The sequence below is a fragment of the Halichoerus grypus genome, chromosome 8 (assembly GCF_964656455.1).
Source record: "Halichoerus grypus chromosome 8, mHalGry1.hap1.1, whole genome shotgun sequence".
NCBI lineage: Eukaryota > Metazoa > Chordata > Mammalia > Carnivora > Phocidae > Halichoerus > Halichoerus grypus.
The window spans coordinates 123,239,716-123,258,287 of NC_135719.1; the positions used below are offsets into that span (position 1 = coordinate 123,239,716).

The following is an 18,572-nucleotide window of genomic DNA, read 5'->3' on the forward strand; positions in this document are numbered from 1 at the left end:
GACCTCCAGCCCCTCCCCCATGCCCTGGGTCTCGAGGCCGTGGGACTGCAGAGACTCAAGGCCACATGCCTGGGGACACAGCACTGCCTGATCCAAGGAAGTGTTTGTGGACGCACGGGAGCAACCGCCAAGCAGATGCTCTCCTGAGGAGGCTGAAACGGCTGTTAGGTGTCCAGAAAGCCCTTGTGAGAACGCTTTTATAAGGAAGACAAGTATCAACTAATTAGCAACACACAGTTTTTCCCATTTTAGGGCAAAGAAGACGGTCCTGGAATTAAGGAGCCAGGATAGGTTCATTTCAATGTCACTAGCACGTTGGCAAAATCTATGGTGTGCAAGCGCTTTTTTGGGAAGCGGAGGCCAGGTGGGGCATCGAAGGGAAGAATCTTATGGGGCAGGTAGGGCTCAGCGTGAGGGCGAGGGGCACCTGTAGTACAAAGGAGGAGGGGAACTTGCCAAACTGAGGAGGAAGGGGCATAGGACTGTCCCCGAAATGCGGTCTTAAGATCTGTTCTGGGAGGACGTCACTGGGCAGCCTTTCTCCTCACCACTTCTGACCACAACTTACTGCCCATGTCTACGTAATCAATGTTGAGGTCAGATGCCACCACGTCAAACTTCTAAGTGGAGTAGAGACTCCCACGTGGGGGCGCCTGAGTGGCTCCGTCGTTAAGCAGCCACCTTCAGCTCAGGGTCCCGGCACCAGCCCCGTGTCCACCGGGCTCCCGTGGGCTCAGCGGAGAGTCTGCCTCTCCCTCTGCCCCTCCCCCTGCTCGTGCTCGCTCTCTCTCTCTCAAATAAATAAATAAAATCTTAAAAAAAAAAGAAGCCTCCCACATGGTGAACTATTAACTCCTTGGTGGCACACGCACATGTTGTGTTCCCCACGGTGCCAGGCACAGCAGGTGCACAGTGTCAGTGACGACTGACATTGTAGGCTCAAATGTTTCTTCAACATCGGGAGCCTTGCTAAGATCTGCCATTGGGACTCCAGCCCAGGATGATGGTTTTCAACTTTCCAGTCCACTTCTCCGCCTACTAAGACGGCTTTGCCCGTGACAATGAATACATTAAATGCATATGTATTAAGTGCCCACCGTGTGTGTGTGACACCAGCCAGTGGGTGTTAGGGAGGCCCCAGGGAAGGAGCAGCACTTCTGCAAGGGAGGTTTTCCCAGCTCTTGCTGCCTTTCATTGGCATGTCTGGGATTTGGGTGTACCCCGCTGTACCCCTGCACTATGAACAGTAGACTGTAAATAAAGGAGAAGTGCTTGAGAACTTGCGTGAGTGCCTTAGGGCAGCAACACCCTGAACCCTCACGAATGGGGGCAATGGGGCACTCAAGGGGGACGAACACCCTCTTAGCACGTTCTCCCCACCCATGCCCGGGACCGTGTTGGCAGGTTGAAAAATCAAGGCTTTGGCCATGTTTCTCCCTCAGTTTGATTCATCTGCAAGGGCATTAACTTCTCCTACACCTCCACTAAGCAGGATTTTTTTTAAAGATTTTATTTATTTATCAGAGAGAGAAAGAGCACAAGCAGGGGGAGCAGCAGGCAGAGGGAGAAGCAGGCTCCCCGCTGAGCAGGGAGCCCCACGTGGGACTCAATCCCAGGAATCCGAGATCGTGACCTGAGGTAAAGGCAGACGCTTAACAAACTGAGCCACCCAGGTGCCCCTAAGCATGATTTTAAAATCTGTGCTGGTGAATGTTTATTTCATTTCAGATCCACTGGGCCCACATCTAAGGTTAATATCGCATGCTCTCCAGAACGAATTCCAACCCCTCTCACAGCAGCCTTGCCAGGGACCTAGAGACTCCTGGCCAGATGGAGTGACATTTGAAAAGTTTTCGGTGTGTCCCATCTTCCCAGACAAGATGTGAGTTTCTGTCAGTCTGCCCTCTTTCCAAAGCCCAGTGGTCTGCAGGGTGCCTTGGAGCGGAGCTTCCCCTCCCCCAATTAATCCGTTTATCGGAGATGATGCGGACAGGGCTGCCAGCCCAGGCAAGCGAGGGCTTTCAACAGAGCCCATCTGGAGGGGTCAGTCGCAGAGGGACGTGATCAAGGCAAGCGACAGGCCTGGGATTGTGCTGGGCACAGAAGGCTCCCTGGCTGAAAGCCGTGGTCCGGAAGACTCGGGAAGCTTTTCCCGTTGCATCTGCATTGGCTTGCTGCAGTCAAGCATTCCCACACCTAAAATCGCCCTGTTGTTCAGGAGGATGGAGCTGTTTGCCCCCAGAGTTTGAAAACTTTCCTTCCCAAGGGTAGCAGTTTGTCAGAGAAGTGGCCAGGCATTCAGATTTCACTTGCAATCTGGGAATCGCTATGAGGCTGTGTGTTCTTGCCGGGTTTGTTCACGTCCTCTCTGCTCTGCAAGATGGGACTGCCCAGCTAACTTGGCATTGTAGAGGGTTGACTAGGACGAACTATTGTTGGAGATGATTGTCCAGGGAGGGCAGCCTACAGAGCTGCATTTCCACTTGGTGTCAGGCAAGAGCTGCCTGGCCTGGGGCTTCAGTGTTCTTTCAGACCAAACCTCCAAGGTCAAGGGTGTACTGCCTTTTTCTTTTGTTCCCATTCTTTCTCTGTCTCTGTCTCTCTGTCTAGCTCTTCCTCCCTCCCCCACTTCCCTTCCCTCCCTCGCTCTCTCCTTCTCTCTTTTCCACTCTTTCTTTTCTTTCATTGCACTTTCTTTGGAGCCAAGCGCAAGCAGGATCTCCCTCTGCCCTTGAGAACCTCTCTTTAAGACTACTCCCGATAGAGGAGAGAAAGGGGTTTGTCCAATTTATTTTTGTAACCAATGCCCAATTTTGTTTTTCTCCATGGCCTCTTCTTTTGCAGTTCGTGTTTGCAATATTCTGTCCCTTGGAGAAAAAAAAGCTGTTAACAAAGGTGAACTTATTCCGATGATCTAATCTGTTGCATTCCTCTGCAATGCAAAGAGTTAAATGATGCATGAAATCACCTGTCGGCCCACATTAGACAGGGCTGTGTTTACAGACCCAAGGGTGGCTTGTGAATTATTTAACTAAGAGGACTCTTGGCTCGGTGTCTGGCTAGACACGGTTCAGCCCCGAGTTACTTTGGAGGTGCTGTTTGCAGCCCCCGAGCTTCCCCTTGGCTGTGGAAACAGCCTGCCAGACACCGTGGGCCGTTGCCAACACCAGGTCTCCTTGAGAACAACCTGAACTTAGCTCCTACAGGCTCCAGATGGCTTGCAAACTAGAGTGGAGTCTTGCAGAACCCTTAAAAGCTTTGCCAAAAAAGAGAGAGTTGGCAGTGTTCCCACCCAGGCGGTAGGTTTGCCCTCCCCACACTGTGAACCTGGGGGTTATTGCTGGGGTTTGGAGAGTCCATTTAATAACACCCGCCGCCCCCCTCACTCCCGTCCCCATCGGAGTTTGGATGCACTGAGAGCGAGGGAAGAATGAGGCAGAGGAAGATCAAAATATCACCTTTATTACCAATTGACCTACCAGAGATTGTGGGGGGATGTCCTGATTCAGAACCCCAGAATGGAGGCACGCTTCCTCGCCCAGTGCTGGAAACCAGCCTCACCTGTGGAGGAAGGGGAGAGGCTGAGGGGCAGGGAGGTCAGGGGCCTTCCTCAGGGAAAGCAGCATTTCCTATCTGTCCTGAGCAGCCATGAGGAGCTGTATCTCTGGCAGACAGAATCATAGAGATCGGAAGAGCTGGTGCAGATCTTAGAGGCCATTGAAACCCTTTCGTTTGCAAAAGGAAACTGAGGCACAGAGGTTGGGGAATCGCCCATAGTAATGTGGCTTGTTAGAGGCAAGGCCGAGTTCTGTGTACCTCTTTGTCCAAGGGGGGGCACCACCCCATTGTTGTTCTCAGGCCCCAGTCCCACCCCCACCTCCTCCTCTGTCCCCCCTGGGATCGGGACAAGCTTAGAGGATGCACAGTAATCTGACTGCTTTTGCAGCAAATGGTAATTTAGAAAAAAATTACTATTATGAAATCAAGTCAAGTCAAGGTCTTTGTTGACACTTTGAGCTTTTTCAACTCTGAACACGCACTTGGGAATGCAGTCAGCTCCTGCCTGAGCCGGAGGGCAGGACAGCCAGCTTGGGGAGAGACAGGGAGGGGAGGGGACCTAATTGGTATGTCACTGGGAGAAGGCTGTTGCCTCCCAGTCAGATGGCGATCACTGTCATGCCTGCTTCTGCAAATGCTCAGAACTCTAGGCAGCTCCTTGGCTTCTTTCTGACCTTTGGACACAGTCCCCACTGCTGTATTTTACCCCATCAACAATTTACACTGTCAAAATCCTGCTTCTCCCAGCAACTCACTGTGGTGCTAGATTTGTGCATTATTTCCCTCAGCTGGTGTTTGGGGCTCAAACCCCAAGTGCTTTGGTCCGAGCCCCAGTGGAACACCAACCCGGGGAAAAGGCCCATTCCCGATGCACCCAGTGATGTCCAGGAGGCATGCACCTTTGCCATGGCATTCCCCATGGGCTCTCCTTCCCTCGCTGCCTGTGGAGCCACTGAAACCTAAAAGCCCACCGGTTGAGTTTTATTTCCAGCACTGCAATGTCACAAGTTCACGCACACACTCATGTGCATGCACACATGGACACACACACACACACACATCAAATTTCTATTCCCATCAAATCTCTGCATCCCAAAATGACCTACAGGTTGGCAAAGGCTTCTTATCTGTCAGAAGTTATTATCCAATGGAAGTTTCCTCCCTCTATGACACACGCATTATCGCAAATGCAGGTTGTGCCGTTACCCCCACCCCTCCCCGGACCCCCGTCCTGAACCCTCTGCCTCCCAACCACCCAGGCTCCTGAACACCAAGGAGAATGTCTGAGCCAGCAAGTAATTGGTCTGAAAGGAGGCCCCTTGGGGACAAAAAGGACATTTGGAGGGAACCCACTTATACATTTTGGATGGTGCTGTCCTTCTCCCCAAAGCTCAGTGCTGGAAAGCTCCCAACCATGCCAGAACCCACCCCCCTGAGGCTCCTGCCAAGCCCCACCTTTCTCCAGGAGCAGTTGGGCCTGGGGGCAGGGCAAGTGTGGCCCCTCTCAGCTCTTGAAAGAGCTTCCCTGTGTATCTCATTCGAACACTACACTGACCTGGGGAAGAGGCAGGGCCGGTGGCTCACAGGTTAAGGCCACAGAGTAGGCACGTCAGGGAGCCCTTCTTTCTCACGTCTCCACCCCTCCCCATGGAACCATCATTACCTTGAAGGCAGGAGGGATGAGGCAAGCTGGTCTGGATGGGCCTGGAAACACGGAAACCCAAATAGCACCCACACCGGCACTGGGATTTCAAGGAAATGAAGGAACTTGTCTGTCTTAAAACATTTTCAACAAAAATGTGTTCCATGATGCCGCCAATCCAATTCATTCACGAGGGGACTGAGACCCTCAGAGGGGAAGTGATTCCCTCGTGACAAAGCAAGGGTGAGACCCACATGCAAAAAAAAGCCACTCTGAGGGCTTATGGAGATGAGACTTCACCCCATTCAGCATCTCCCCTCCCTCCAGGACACTTCCCCCCCTCCCCCACCCATCAGGGCTCTAGAAGGCCCTTCTGTCCCACCCCCACCCACACCCCTTCTGCCTACAGCCTCTCACCTGGGCCTTCCCCACCTTAGAATTCAAGTCTCAGACTCCCCCTCCTCCCACCTCCCCACTTCCCACTCTCCCCTGTCCTCTACATGGTCCTCTTCTCTGAGTTGCCTGGTGACAGCTCATTGGATGGACTAACTCACCCCAGGGAGGACTAAGCTAATGGGCTAACAAGTTTCTCTTCCAAGCTGACTAGGTGCATTTTAAGTTGCAAAAGTGACTCCTAGGGGCCATGCCTTGGCTCAAGGCGTGCTTCAAGAGCTGGGCAGTGGCAGCTCCAGGATCTCTACATAGAAAGGGCCATAGAAAGGACTGCGGTCCTTGCTTGGAAGCTGCATTTGCAGAGCAAGCATACTTTTTTACTTGGACTCTGGTTTTGTTTAAGTTGATAGATATTTGGGATAAGGGAGTAATCACTGCCCTGCCAACTTCTACCCCTGCCATTTAATACTTTCATTAAGATCTAGGTCACTTGCTTTTATGTTCACTAGAGTTCATGGCTGTCTTCTTAAGTCTGGTGCCAGAAGAGAACTTGGAATTTTAAAATGCAGACTCATCATACAGATGAGGGCCCTATCACCTCCCTCATTAAGGTGTGTTTCTATTAATGCACCCATCCTAAGATCCAATTAACCTTTAGCTTTTGTTTGTTTGCTGCCACATTATATTTTAAGTTTTCAGTTGATTCACTGGCAGAATACCTTACATTTGGGCTGCAAAGTCATTTATCCCTCAAACTGTTTGTGTGGTGTTTTATCTATGTGTCTGTGCCCCAAGTGTAGAGGTTTCTATATATTCCTTATCACGGACAGTTTTAGAACAAACAAAAGACCAACTCTAATCATGATACTCCTCACTCCTGGTTCTGGAAAGTAGTGACTTCCTGACCCTCCTGGTTGTGAATCTGGTCTGTGAATCTGGCATTCATTCCCAGCCCTAACGTTAGATGTAGTCTTGGCTTTCAGAAAGCCAGAACTTCGAAGTAGTATGCCGTGTGGCTTCCTGAGGACCAGACAATACACGAGATGTCAAATTAGTTAATTTCGCACATGGAACACTGTCTAATCTGAAAATAATTAGTCACCATCTCCTGGGAGAATGTGTGTGTGTGTGTGTGCGTGTGTGTGTGTATGTGTTTGGGGAGGGGGAGCCTGGGAAGGGAAAGGAGGGGAGAGGAAGAGAGCAGGAGAGGAAATCGTTTTCATTGCATGCTGAACAGAAATAGCTGGAAAAAGCTAAGGTCTGTGGTCCGTAGCCAGTTTGCTAGGGTCGCTGTAACAAAGCATTGCAGGCTTAGTGGCCTAAACTACATAAAGGTTTTGTCTCAAAGTTCTGGAGTCTCCCAGTTGGGGAATAAGGTATCTGACAGGGCCGGTTCCTTCCAAGGGCTGTGAGGGACGGATGTGTCCCAGGCCTCTCTTCGCGGCTTGTGGATGCTGTCTTCTCCCTGAGTCTTCACATCTTGCCTTTACACATCTCTGGGTCCAAATATCCCCTTTTTATAAGTCGTATTGGATTAGGACCCAGCTGAATGACCTCATTTTAACATGATTAGCTCTACATAGACCCTATCTCCAAACAAGGTCCCATTCCGAGGCACTGGGGGACTCTGAACTTGGGGCAGACACCATTCAGCCATAACCAGGGGATTCACAACGAGGCGGACTGAGAATATCACCGACGCAGCAGGGAGCCCCTGGGAAGTAAGAGCGTGTGGAAATCAGCGCTGACACTGAGCCCTCCCCCGCCAGCCATTTACCTAGTCGACACCCCTCTGCAGGTGTTTTAGGCCCTGTGGAAGCCCTCCTCCTCGGGTGGGTTACAAAACCCACCCCCTCCCAAATTGTGGTCAGTGTGTCAAATCCAGTAGTTTCTTGATTGGTGTCCCTCCTCTCTACCTCCTGGATCCCCGCAACTCCTTAACCCATAAGGAGAGGAAGAAGTTCCTTTTCCTTGGAGAAGAGGCAGCAGGTATTCTACGTATGATCTTTTTCTCCACCGTCCCTCCTGATGACTGTGAGGAGTAGGCGGGGTGGCCTAATGACTGACAAAGCAACAGGACCACGTTCACCCCAGCCCACCTGTCTCCCCCATAGGTGGGGGCTGGACACCCCCGGCTCCCAGGGCCTGCCTCACTGGTCTGCAGGCAGCCTCCACCTGACACTTTACTCGCCCTCCTGTTGTGGAAGAGGTGCAGGGAGACTGCAAAACAAAACAAAACAAAAAGCGACTGCGAAAGCCACTTCATCTGGGTGATGAACAGAAGTCATTGGCAAATGACCCTGCCTTTCTCCCAAGGGGGCTTGCCTGGTTTATTTTCAGATACTGGTATTTATCCCCAGGTTTTCAGTGTGCAGCTGACGGTCCATCAGCTGCTTCCCAGAGTTGCTCAGGCTCCTGAGAGTAAAATCAGAATTAAATCAGAGAGGTACATACTGTCTTAAATCTCATTTTCTTGGAGATGAAGAAAGTTTTTCTTTCAGTCTGTGCTTTCAGGAGCAATAAGCAAAGGACTTGGAAATTAAGAAGCACACCTTTTCCTGGGTTTGCAAAACTTGTCCTTCCTTTGGGCAGGTGTGGACCTCCCTTCGGCAAGCTCTGCTGCTTACCCTGCCTTGTGGTGGGACTTGGGATCTAAGGCCAAAATAAGGCTGCTCTGGGGAGCTTGGGCTAATGCGGAGTTGGGTAATGAAATCATCATTTCTCTGTAGTTGGAAACCTATGCACAGTGGGTCCCATTCAGCGAAAAGTGACTCGCTGTTTGGAGCGCTGTTGGGAAAGCACGGCTCCCTGTTCGCAGCTGCTGGCCCCGGAGGCAACAACACAAAAGAAGGGCCCATCCCTTGGCCTCTGAAGGGAGCAGCAGAACCTTCTGTGGTTACTCCCTTGCCTCAGATGGAAGAAGAAATTTAAATCTATGATGAGAGAGGAGAGATGAACATTTCTCAGGAGCGACTATCTATGCGCCGGGCACTGTGTGCTAAGAGCTTTTGCCTACGTACTCATTTACATTTTAGAAATAAATTGTTGTTCCTTGAAATAAAGTAATTCCTGGATTTTAAAGAAATTTGGGGAAATAACAAGCCTAAGAAGAGGATAAAATGACCCATCATTCCTTGATCTATTCTGTTTAATCCCTTGGTGGCTGGAATGAAAGGGGGAGACCGGCCAGTTCTGCCTTCGTGTGAGGGGCAAGAAGAGGCCTGGAGCATTCTCTGGCACAGGAATGTAGTGAGGGGAAGGACCCAAACTCTGCAGGGGGGACCACAGCCTCTGGGCAGTCAGTTACAGCCTGGGAAGGGGAGTCCGGCATCACTTGGGTATGTGTTCCAGAAAACATCAGCCCCCGGGCTGCATGTTCAGAAATAGCATTCATTAGCTGCAGGAGAGGCTTGAGACATGAAACCCCAATGGAAGCCTTGCTGCTGACCACCGGCAGCACCAGTCAGGGTTGACCAGGGCCCTGTCCCACAGGATCCAGCAAGACTCCAGGATGCAACGCACAGGGGCTCAGGGGCTTCTTCAGGAGAAGAGGCAGGAATTGTCTGAGGTCGGTGGTGTTACAGCACTGTCTTCGGCACAGCCCCCTGGGGGACTGTACCCCTTCTTCCTCAGGCTCATGAAACATCCCAGAGGGGCCTCTCCCCTAAAAGGTGAGCACCAAAGGAAGGACCTGCCTGTCTGGTTTCCCAGCACCTGGTGCATCGTGAGTGTTCAAATATATTTGGAATAAGGAATGATTCACCTTCTGTTTCTCCTTTAGGACCGCTTTGCCTGATTTTGCCCCTCTGGAAGGGAGGGTCCCCCACACTGTGATTTGTCTCAGTCTCCTCCCTCAGGGGTGACTCGTGCGCTCACTGGAGCAGTTCGGGGCATCCGACATGAAGAATGGTATAATCAAAGAAAATGCCCTTATAGACAATTTATAATACATATGTGTGCACATGGACTGGTAATATCAAGGGCCATTTCCTAGGGGAGGGGCTTTTGAACAGGGCCTGGAAGCATGACTAGGACCCGGCAGGGTTTGCAGTGGGTAGATGAAGTACAGAGTGAGCCAGGAGAGCGTGCTGGGAGTTGTTTGCAGATGGAGTGTCCAGAAACAAAAAGCATTCTGGGAGCCGATGCTGGAAAGGTCATTCGACACCAAATAATAGAGGACCCTGAATTCCCTAGTAGGAAACCTGGCGTTTATTTTGTAGCAAGAGGGAGCCACAGCAGGTTTTTGAGGAGGGGATAACTTACATAAATTATTTCAAGCCCTAAAATTCACTCCAGTTCCCATTTTAGTTGTTCAGTTTGGAGTAGGGCAAGGTGTTGAGGTAGAGTCAGAAAGGAAGTGAGCCAGAAAGAACGAGTGATTTCAGAGTCCAGGGTGTCCTTGGGGTCAGACGGACAGGTGTTATGTTCCTTGCTCCTCTCCAGGAGGAAAAAATTGTAGTCATATTCCAGGACACTGGATAGACCAGTTTTTCCTTGGAACAAAGATATCGTTAGGCTCCCTCCAGCAGTAAGTGGAAGGTGTTATACATGTTAAAACTAGACTCTTTCTATAGAAACTTAATATGAAAAGATGCATATTCAAATTTGGAGCATTTTATCCTGCTTACCTAATTATTTGGGCTGCGTCTTCATGTGGTATTCCTTGTGGGCTAGTTCGCCCTTGGTAGGCCAGGTTGAAGAATGTGGCAAGATAAAATTTGAGATGGAAATAAAAAAGGATATTTGTTTTTCCACATATAGAATGTGGTGTTGGCATTAATTAATGGGCTACTGTGACTCACTTAAGAAGTCCTTGGAAGTAACCTCTGAGCCACCCATCTTCTAATTGGTCCCAGGTACACCAGAAACTGAAGTGTTTAAAATGTCATGGAAACAATTACTTCAGGTTATAGACAGATGTTTTTGCTGTCCTCAACCCTGACATCTTCCCCCAAGCAGACAACCACAATTCCTTGGTTTGGCTGTTAAGCTATTCAGAAGGTAACAGAGAGCAGTGGAATGTGAGGAAATCCGCCCACTTTCTCTCCAGGAGGACAAAATTCTAATCTGGTTTGGAAACAATGTAAAATACTGATATTCCAAACATTTATTCATGAGTAGGGGTCACTGTATGTATTAGTTTTCTATTGCTGCTCTAACAGATTACCTCAAGTTTCATGGTTTAACACAAGATAAATTTACTATTGCACAGTTCTAGTTGTCAGAAGTCTGAAATGGGTGTCTCTGGGCTAAAATCAAGATTTGGGGTGGAGGGCATACCTTTTGAAGGCTCTAGGGGACAATTTGTTTTCTTGCTTTTTCCAGCTTCTAGGGGTCACCATATTCCTTACCTTGTAGTCCCTCCCTTCATCTTTAAAGCCAACAGAGTCTCATTTCTCTGACATTTTTTCTATGGTCACATCTCTCTCTAAGTGACTATAGCTGGGAAGAGTCCTCATCTTTCAAGGACACATAGGATTAGGTTGACCCCACCTGCATAACCCAGGATAATCATGCACCCATCTCAAGGGCCTTTACTTGAATCACACCTGCAAATTCTCTTTTGCCATAAGGTAACAGATTCACAGGTTCCAGCAAGTAGGATGTGGACCACTTTTGAGGGGATCATTTCTTCTGCCTTCCACACTGTGTACTAAACTTTTAAGCATAGGATGTGGCCCCATCTTCTGCCTTTTCTTCCACTCTGCTAAAGCCTTAGGTGAACCGGGGTCTGCTTGGGAACTGCTCTGGCAGCTGGTATAGGGATCCAGAGAGCCAGTTCTGGGGCAAGACCGCCTAGGTTTGATAACCCGTGTTCTCATTATTCAACAGCCTCATTTGGCCTTGGACAATTTGCTTGCCCTAAGTATCAGTGTGTTTTTCTATAAAGGGAGTAGAATAAGAAGCAGATGGCACACAAATTAGGGCAATTTGAGAAGATTATAATAGAGATTTTAGGTCCTCTCACATTGCTAGAATGTTTTATTGATCAGTGTCCATTTTCCTCATTTGCATTGTAGCTGGCCTTTTGCAGTCCAAGATTCCTTATTCCATGGCTCACTCAAAGGACCTGCTCCACTCATATTTCCAAGCAAACAATAGATTCTTATACAAGAGACACTATGCCGTCTAAAGCTTTGCTATTCCAGCCAAGCTGAGGGGAAAGTCATTTGCCCTAAAATATCATCAACAAGCCATTTGTTCACTGACCTAGAACATCATTCTTGTCTGTTTTCCTCTTCAATTAAATGGGGGAAAATGTTTTCCATAAAAGTAATTTATGAAGCACTACATACAGTAATATTAAAACCATAAAAATAAGCCTCCAGGAGACAGAACAAGTAACACTACTTTATCCTTCTCCCCTGGCGTTGCCCCGGCTGATGTCAAGCACAGTACACTGGGGAGCTGCTCTAAGCTCAGCTGATACTTGGGTGCCTATGGAGCAATTCTTTGAACATTGTTGCTAAGGTTCATGGAATCTTGAGATTTCTGTTTATTTAATCCATTTCCAAAGCAGAATGATCTTTAAAAATGTAAATACCAAGTTCACTTTAAAATGCAGACCCTAATATATTAAGCATCCCCTTTAATGCTGGAGTCCAAGATAAAGTTCTTTAAGGATATAATACTCATGAGGGTGCCTGGGTGGCTCAGTCGATAAGTGTCCGACTCTTGATTTCAGCTCAAGTTATGATCTCAGGGTCCTGAGATCAAGTCCCACATAGGCTCTGTGCTGGGCGTGAAGCCTGCTTAAGATTGTCTTTCTTTCTCTCCCTCTGCCCCTCCCCAACCCCTCTATCTCTCTAAAAAAAAAAAAAAAATAGTACTCATGATATGTAAGTAATTTCAATGTCCATCAATAGGTGAATGGATAAAGATGAGATATATATCTATAGATACATATATCTCCACAATGGAATATCACTCAGCCATAAAAACAGAATGAAATCTTGCCATCTGCAACAACATGGATGGACCCTGAGGCTATTATGCTAAGTGAAATAAGACAGAGAAAGACATACAACTTCACTTATATGTGGAAAACAAAGCAAATGGCCGAACAAGACAAATGGAAACCAACTCATTGATACAGAGAACAAACTGGTGGTTGCCAGAGGGGAGGGAGATAGAGGGATAGGCAAAATAGGTGAGGGGATTAAGAGGTACAATCTTCCAGTTATAAAATAAATAATACACGGGGATGTAATGTACAGCCTAGGGAATATAGTCAATAATATTGTAACAACTTGGTCTGGTGACAGATAGTAACTAGGCTTACTGTGGTGACCATTTTGTAATGTATATAAATATTGAATCACTATGTTGTACACCTGAAACTAGTATAATATTGTATGTTGATTATTCTTCAATTAAAAGAATAATATAGCACTCATGTCATTCATTCAGTTATTCATCAATAAATATTTACTGGTCACCTACTATTAGGATTAAATGATGAGAAAAATGGTCTAATGGGGAAATGCAAGTACAAGTTAAAGTGATAATTGACATAGAGAAAAGATAGAGGGTTCTGTTAGAGCTTATAACAGAATAAGCACTGAGAACCACAGACAGATTTTAAGCAGGGGAGTTAAATGATGAATTTTTTCCTTCAAGGGTATCACATGGGTTGCAGTATGGAGAACAGATCAGAGAGGAATCAGGCCTGCCCAACCATCCTTTTTGAATGTTCTTTGATACAGGATCTTTGTGCCAGACAATGTTATTTGGTTAACCCAACACCATTTCCATTCCCCTCTTCCCATGCTTCCATGGGGTATGGAGGCTGGATAAGCTGAATACCCTTTGCCCAGCTCCTTTTGCCATGTGACCCTGCTCTGGCCAATGAGACTAGAGCAGAGATCTGTTGGCATCTTCTGGGAAGGTATATGCTTTCTGGATAAAAGGAGTAAGAACAGCTGTACCAACACTCTGCCCTTCTTCCTGCCTTTCTCCTTATTATTTAATGTAGATGTGTTGCCTAGAGCTGGGGCAGCTGTCTGGCAAGCACGAGGGAAAGTCCATGATGGTGGTTCACATAGAATTGTATAACTGCACTAATGCTATCAGTCACCCACGTACGCATTGCCTGTTATGTGGGAAAAATAATCCCCCATGTTTAGAGGTTGAATTTTTTTTTTTTTTTTTTTTTTTTTTGCTTTCTATCAAAAGCATTTCAGACTGATAACAATGATTCAAAAGTAAGTTTAACTGAAAACAAATGAAAAAGCATTTCAATCATTGTCATAGCCAGGACTCTCAGAATTCCCCTCCTGTCTTTGAAATCATTGTCTTTTGAACGGGATGGTGAAAAAGGGAGGGGGGTTCCCCTTGTGATGACCTCTGAAAGTAGTATTCCTTACTGCTTTGTGTCTCACTGGCAAGCCCCTCTGGAGCCCATTCTTGGCTCTGCTGCCACGTCCTTAACTTTGAGCCTCAATGCCCGAATTTTTCTGGAATGTATTAGTCCATGATGAAAGGGAACAGACTGTCTTATACCCACTTCTGTCACAGTAGAAACTAAAACTATGCCTGGCGCTTTGTAGGCGCTCAATAAATGTCCAGTAACCCAGTAAGTGAAGCTGAGTACATTTATAAGTTGAGAGTAGCAGTGTGCTATGTTTTTAAAAATAGAAATGAAAAATAGCCTGATCTTATGGAACACATATGGGACGGAGCATGCTCAGTGAAGCATACACATTTTGGATTAAGAAATATGATTATCATTTGCCAGCTCTGACTGCTGCCTCTGGGTTGATAAGATGTGTCCAAAGAGTCATTTTCACTCCTTCACAGACACCAAAACAAAAGGGGTCTTTAATGAAATGCAGGAGCTGGAGTGACAGGCATTAGTAGTGAGAAATAGGCAATTGATGGCAAAGTCAAGATGAAATGCTTCAATAAAAAAGAACTTCATGCCTGAGGCATACATTTTTTGCTAAAGTTGTGGTGGATATATATATATTTTTTTAATAATAGTAATATAGTTTGCCTATTCTTGAAGTTTTTTAAATCTTCCACTGAGGAAAAATTGGACAGGCTAAATAAATTGGTTCACTGGATAATTAATTTACACAAACAAAACTAACATTGGCCCTTTGTCCTTCCTGTTAGGAGCGCCATCTGTAGAAGCAGGCATGGACTGGTCAGGAAGGAACAGTGTCAGGGCCTCTTTGGATCATGTCTCTCTCTGGCTTCTAATGCCATTTGTCCAAAATGATTTCTGAAAACATCAAAACTCCCCGGTCCTGCTCAGCATGCCACCTTGCACCTCAGCCCAGGGAAGGGTTCTGCGTGGAGCCACCAGGCAGATGGCAGCGTGGAGAAGGGGGACCCAGAGGCCTGACTGCCTGTCCTGATCTTTCCTTGCAGACACAGCTTTGCATTTGTCAAGTTAGAGAAGCCTCTTGTGTCTTAGAACTAGAAATCTCCGTTTAGCGACCGGGCCTCTCACCGTAGAGATGAGGGCAGTAATGTCCAGAGAGGTTAAGGAACTTGTCCAGGGTTGACACAGCAAATCAGTGAAGCTGAGGCTAACATTTCTCCTGGGCCTCAGACCAGGGTTCTTCCTGCGGTCCTGCTGTGGCCTCACTTCGTGGAGAGACGGTTGCTTCTCCTCACCCCTCTCTTACCCCCGACAGCTCTATCAGTGAATTCTGTCTACTGTCTCATGACATTCCTCAGTTCAAAGGAAACCCACGCTATGGTGTAATGGTTTCCATTTGTCCTGCTGTTTGGAAGAATGTTCTACCTGCATGTCAGTGCTGAGTTTTGAGCTCCTTTGAAGGAGGGTGTCCTGGTTGTTGGGACTATCCAGGCAGAACCTGCTGAGCGGGCCAAAGAGGTTTTTTGCATCACTCGCTGTCAAATAAGGGCCGTATTGATTGGCACAGGGAAACTGAGGTCCAACATTCTCCCTCACGACACGGAGCTTCATATTAAAGGGTGTCAGGGAATTGATGTTGCTCTTCTCCAGGAACAAAAGTATTAAAATTTAGATGGGACTGAATAGCCAAGAAACTATAAGTAGATACTTTCCCATCTCCCCAGTCCCAGGAGCTGTGATCTACGAGTAGAAGATAAATCTCACCAAGTCTCCGGGACAAAGAGAGAAAAAACACAGAGCAGCTAGGCATCAGCAGTCATTGGACGGAAATAAATCCTGAGATGGTTGATAATCTGATTATCTGGATCGATTTCTCTCTTTCCTTTTCCACCCCCTTAGGACTGAGCTAAACTTCCCCTTCAATGCAAACGGTATTAAGTGCCTTGTATCTGAAGAGCATGTCAGCAGACACTGGTTGAAAATAAGGTGAATCTTGGATTTGGTGGAGCTTGGGCATCATTAGAGTCAAGAAGAGTTGGACAAGAATTTGGGCTTTGCCACTTATTAGCCATTTGTCCTTGGGTAAATCTAACCTTTCTCAGCCTAAATTTCAACATCTTTACTAAGTAACTTTTAAGACTGAGAAATAAATTATATAATTTATTTAAAACAATACCAAGGACAGCATTGATCATATGTAGGTGTTCTGAAAATGTTTGCCATTATAATGTATATAAACCCCTGGGAGCCCACTTTGGATTTTTTGGTAGGTCGGTACTCTTAGCATTTCACCAGAAACCATGACCAAAAAAAATTCAGAAGTAGTATTATTAGCTGATGTTGCAGAGCACCAACCTCCAGAATCAAACTCAGCTATTACAAATTTTCCTAACACAACAACAGAATGGGCTACAGAAGAGTATAGGCCCTAAGAATTTTTAAGTAAATGGTGGATGGTATAATTGGAATTTCTGCATCCTTAAAAAGCACTGGATTTTAGGATGCCCCACCTCAAGGACTCATTGATTCTTATTACTAAGTATTTGTGTGGCTTCAGCAATTTCTGATCCGTGCATTTATTTTAGAGCCCCATTGTATCAGGAAGCTATAGCCACAATTTTTCTGCATAGCAAACCACCCAAACTCAGGGGATTACAACAATAAGCTCCTGAGTGTGCACATCAACTGAGGTTTGACCTATCTAGCTGTAGGTTGGGTCCCTTCTGCTCCAGATGTCTCTCACCCTCCTTGGAACAAAAACTATCTGATACAGGAGGGCAAGAGAAGAGGGTGAGCATGACCATGCAGGTACATTGAAAGCCTCTGCTCACATGATGTTCAGTATCCTCCCATTAGCCAGGCAAGTCACATGGCCAAGCCCAAAAGTCAAGGGGCAGACTCTCTGCCCACTGTGAGGCCAGGGCATAGAATTGGGTAAATATTAATACTATGGAGGAGTCGAGAATTGGGGACCAATGAACATTCTTCAACACCTCTGGCGTTGTAAACTATTGCTGCAATGTAATTCCCTTTCTGGTCACTTAAGGGGGTTGTCCTTTGGATCTGGCTGTAACCTCTGATAAATAATATACCTCTTGGCACATTGTGAGCCCACATGAGAAGATAGGTCTTCTTTAATAAATACATCCTTTTAAAATTCAGTGGTGTGATGAAATGACTACACAGAGCATAGAAGAAAAGAATTGTGGAGCATTCCTCAGCACAGCCAGACCTTAAATCCAGCCCACATCAGCAGAGACTGGAAATTACTGTCATCTAATGGCAAGTCAGGAGTCTAACTGAATTGAAATATTGGCTTCCCTCCAATTCCCAATGATTTTGAGTCCATTCTATAAAAAGCATCAATGTAACTGATATATGTGGTTTCAGATAGCACACCGGATCAAAAGCATAGATTACTTTGAAAATATGACCATTTTTTTCTAGTAATAACTCTCCTTGACTATCAGTAAGGAATACTCAGACTACTCTAAATCATTGGGTTAAGTTTAGGGGCAGTGAGGCAGGGCACTAGCTGAGATGATTAATATGAATGTGGATGAAAAGTCTTCTTATCCTGTCTTTTAACAGAATGCAGGTCTTCAGAGAATAACCTTTATTCTTAGCATGATATATCCCTCCACTCCCTAAAGGGCCAGGAGCTTAAGATTCTTTCTCATTATCACTACTTCTCAGGAAAATCCAGAAATAGCCAAAGGAAAGTGGTCTTCCTGCTTGGCTGCTTTTCTGGGAATCTTATTGAGTGGTAGCACAGCCCAGGAGTTAGAAACCTGAGCCCTGAAGTCTGTGGCTGTGTTTAAACGCAACTGGGTAGCTGTGTGACTTTGAGAAGGTTGTTTAACTTCTGTGGTGGTCATTGGTGCTGCTCACAGATGGTCAGTTCCCCTTTCCTCCTGGCACCCAGAAAACTGGACCCCCTGGCTCCTTTGTGGTAGGGTGGTGCCATATAACTAGTTCTGGCTAAAGAATTGTGAGCAAAGGTGTTATATATAACTTCTTGGCTATAACATTTAATAATCAATGCAAGATTCTCCAGAATTCTCTCTTGTCCCTCTAGCACAATGATGAGCAACATTCAAGATGGTGGCTGTTCCATCAGCCTGGGTCTCAGAGTAACTACAATGAGCAGAGTTCCCCTGGTGACCTGTGATAGACTTGAAACCTGAGAGAGAAATAAACTTGGTTGTACTCAGCCATTGTGATTTTGAGGGTTATTTGTTAGAAAAACTTAACCTGATTTACCCTGGTTTGATATCTGAAAAATGAGGATAACAGTGGAATCTAGCTTGTGAAGTAATCATGAAGATTAAATAGGATAATGTGTATATATACTTAGAATAATACCTAGCACATAGTAAATTCTTAGTATATTTTAGCTATTGTATATTATTATTAAGTTATTCTGTATCCTAACCTAGTCTCTAATGACTTATTCATATCTATCAAACAAGTTGCCATGTGACTTTGAGAAATTCAACCTCAAATTGCAATACAACTATGTTAGACTAGATGGGCTCGAGTTTTAAATCTCTAGACTTAAAGTTATGTGCATCTTTTATGGATGTACTCAGAGGATCATCCTGGTGTTTCACAGATATTCTGTTGCTTAGGGGAACAAGATGTGTGATA

The 18,572-nt window shown here is 46.4% G+C and overlaps 1 protein-coding gene across 11 annotated transcripts in view; it reads left to right on the plus strand.

Moving 5' to 3' along the window:
• The window catches only part of RGS6 (regulator of G protein signaling 6), a 542,298-nt gene that overhangs the window by 351,980 nt on the left and 171,746 nt on the right, over positions 1-18,572 (plus strand). The gene's annotated exons all lie outside the window — the stretch shown is intronic.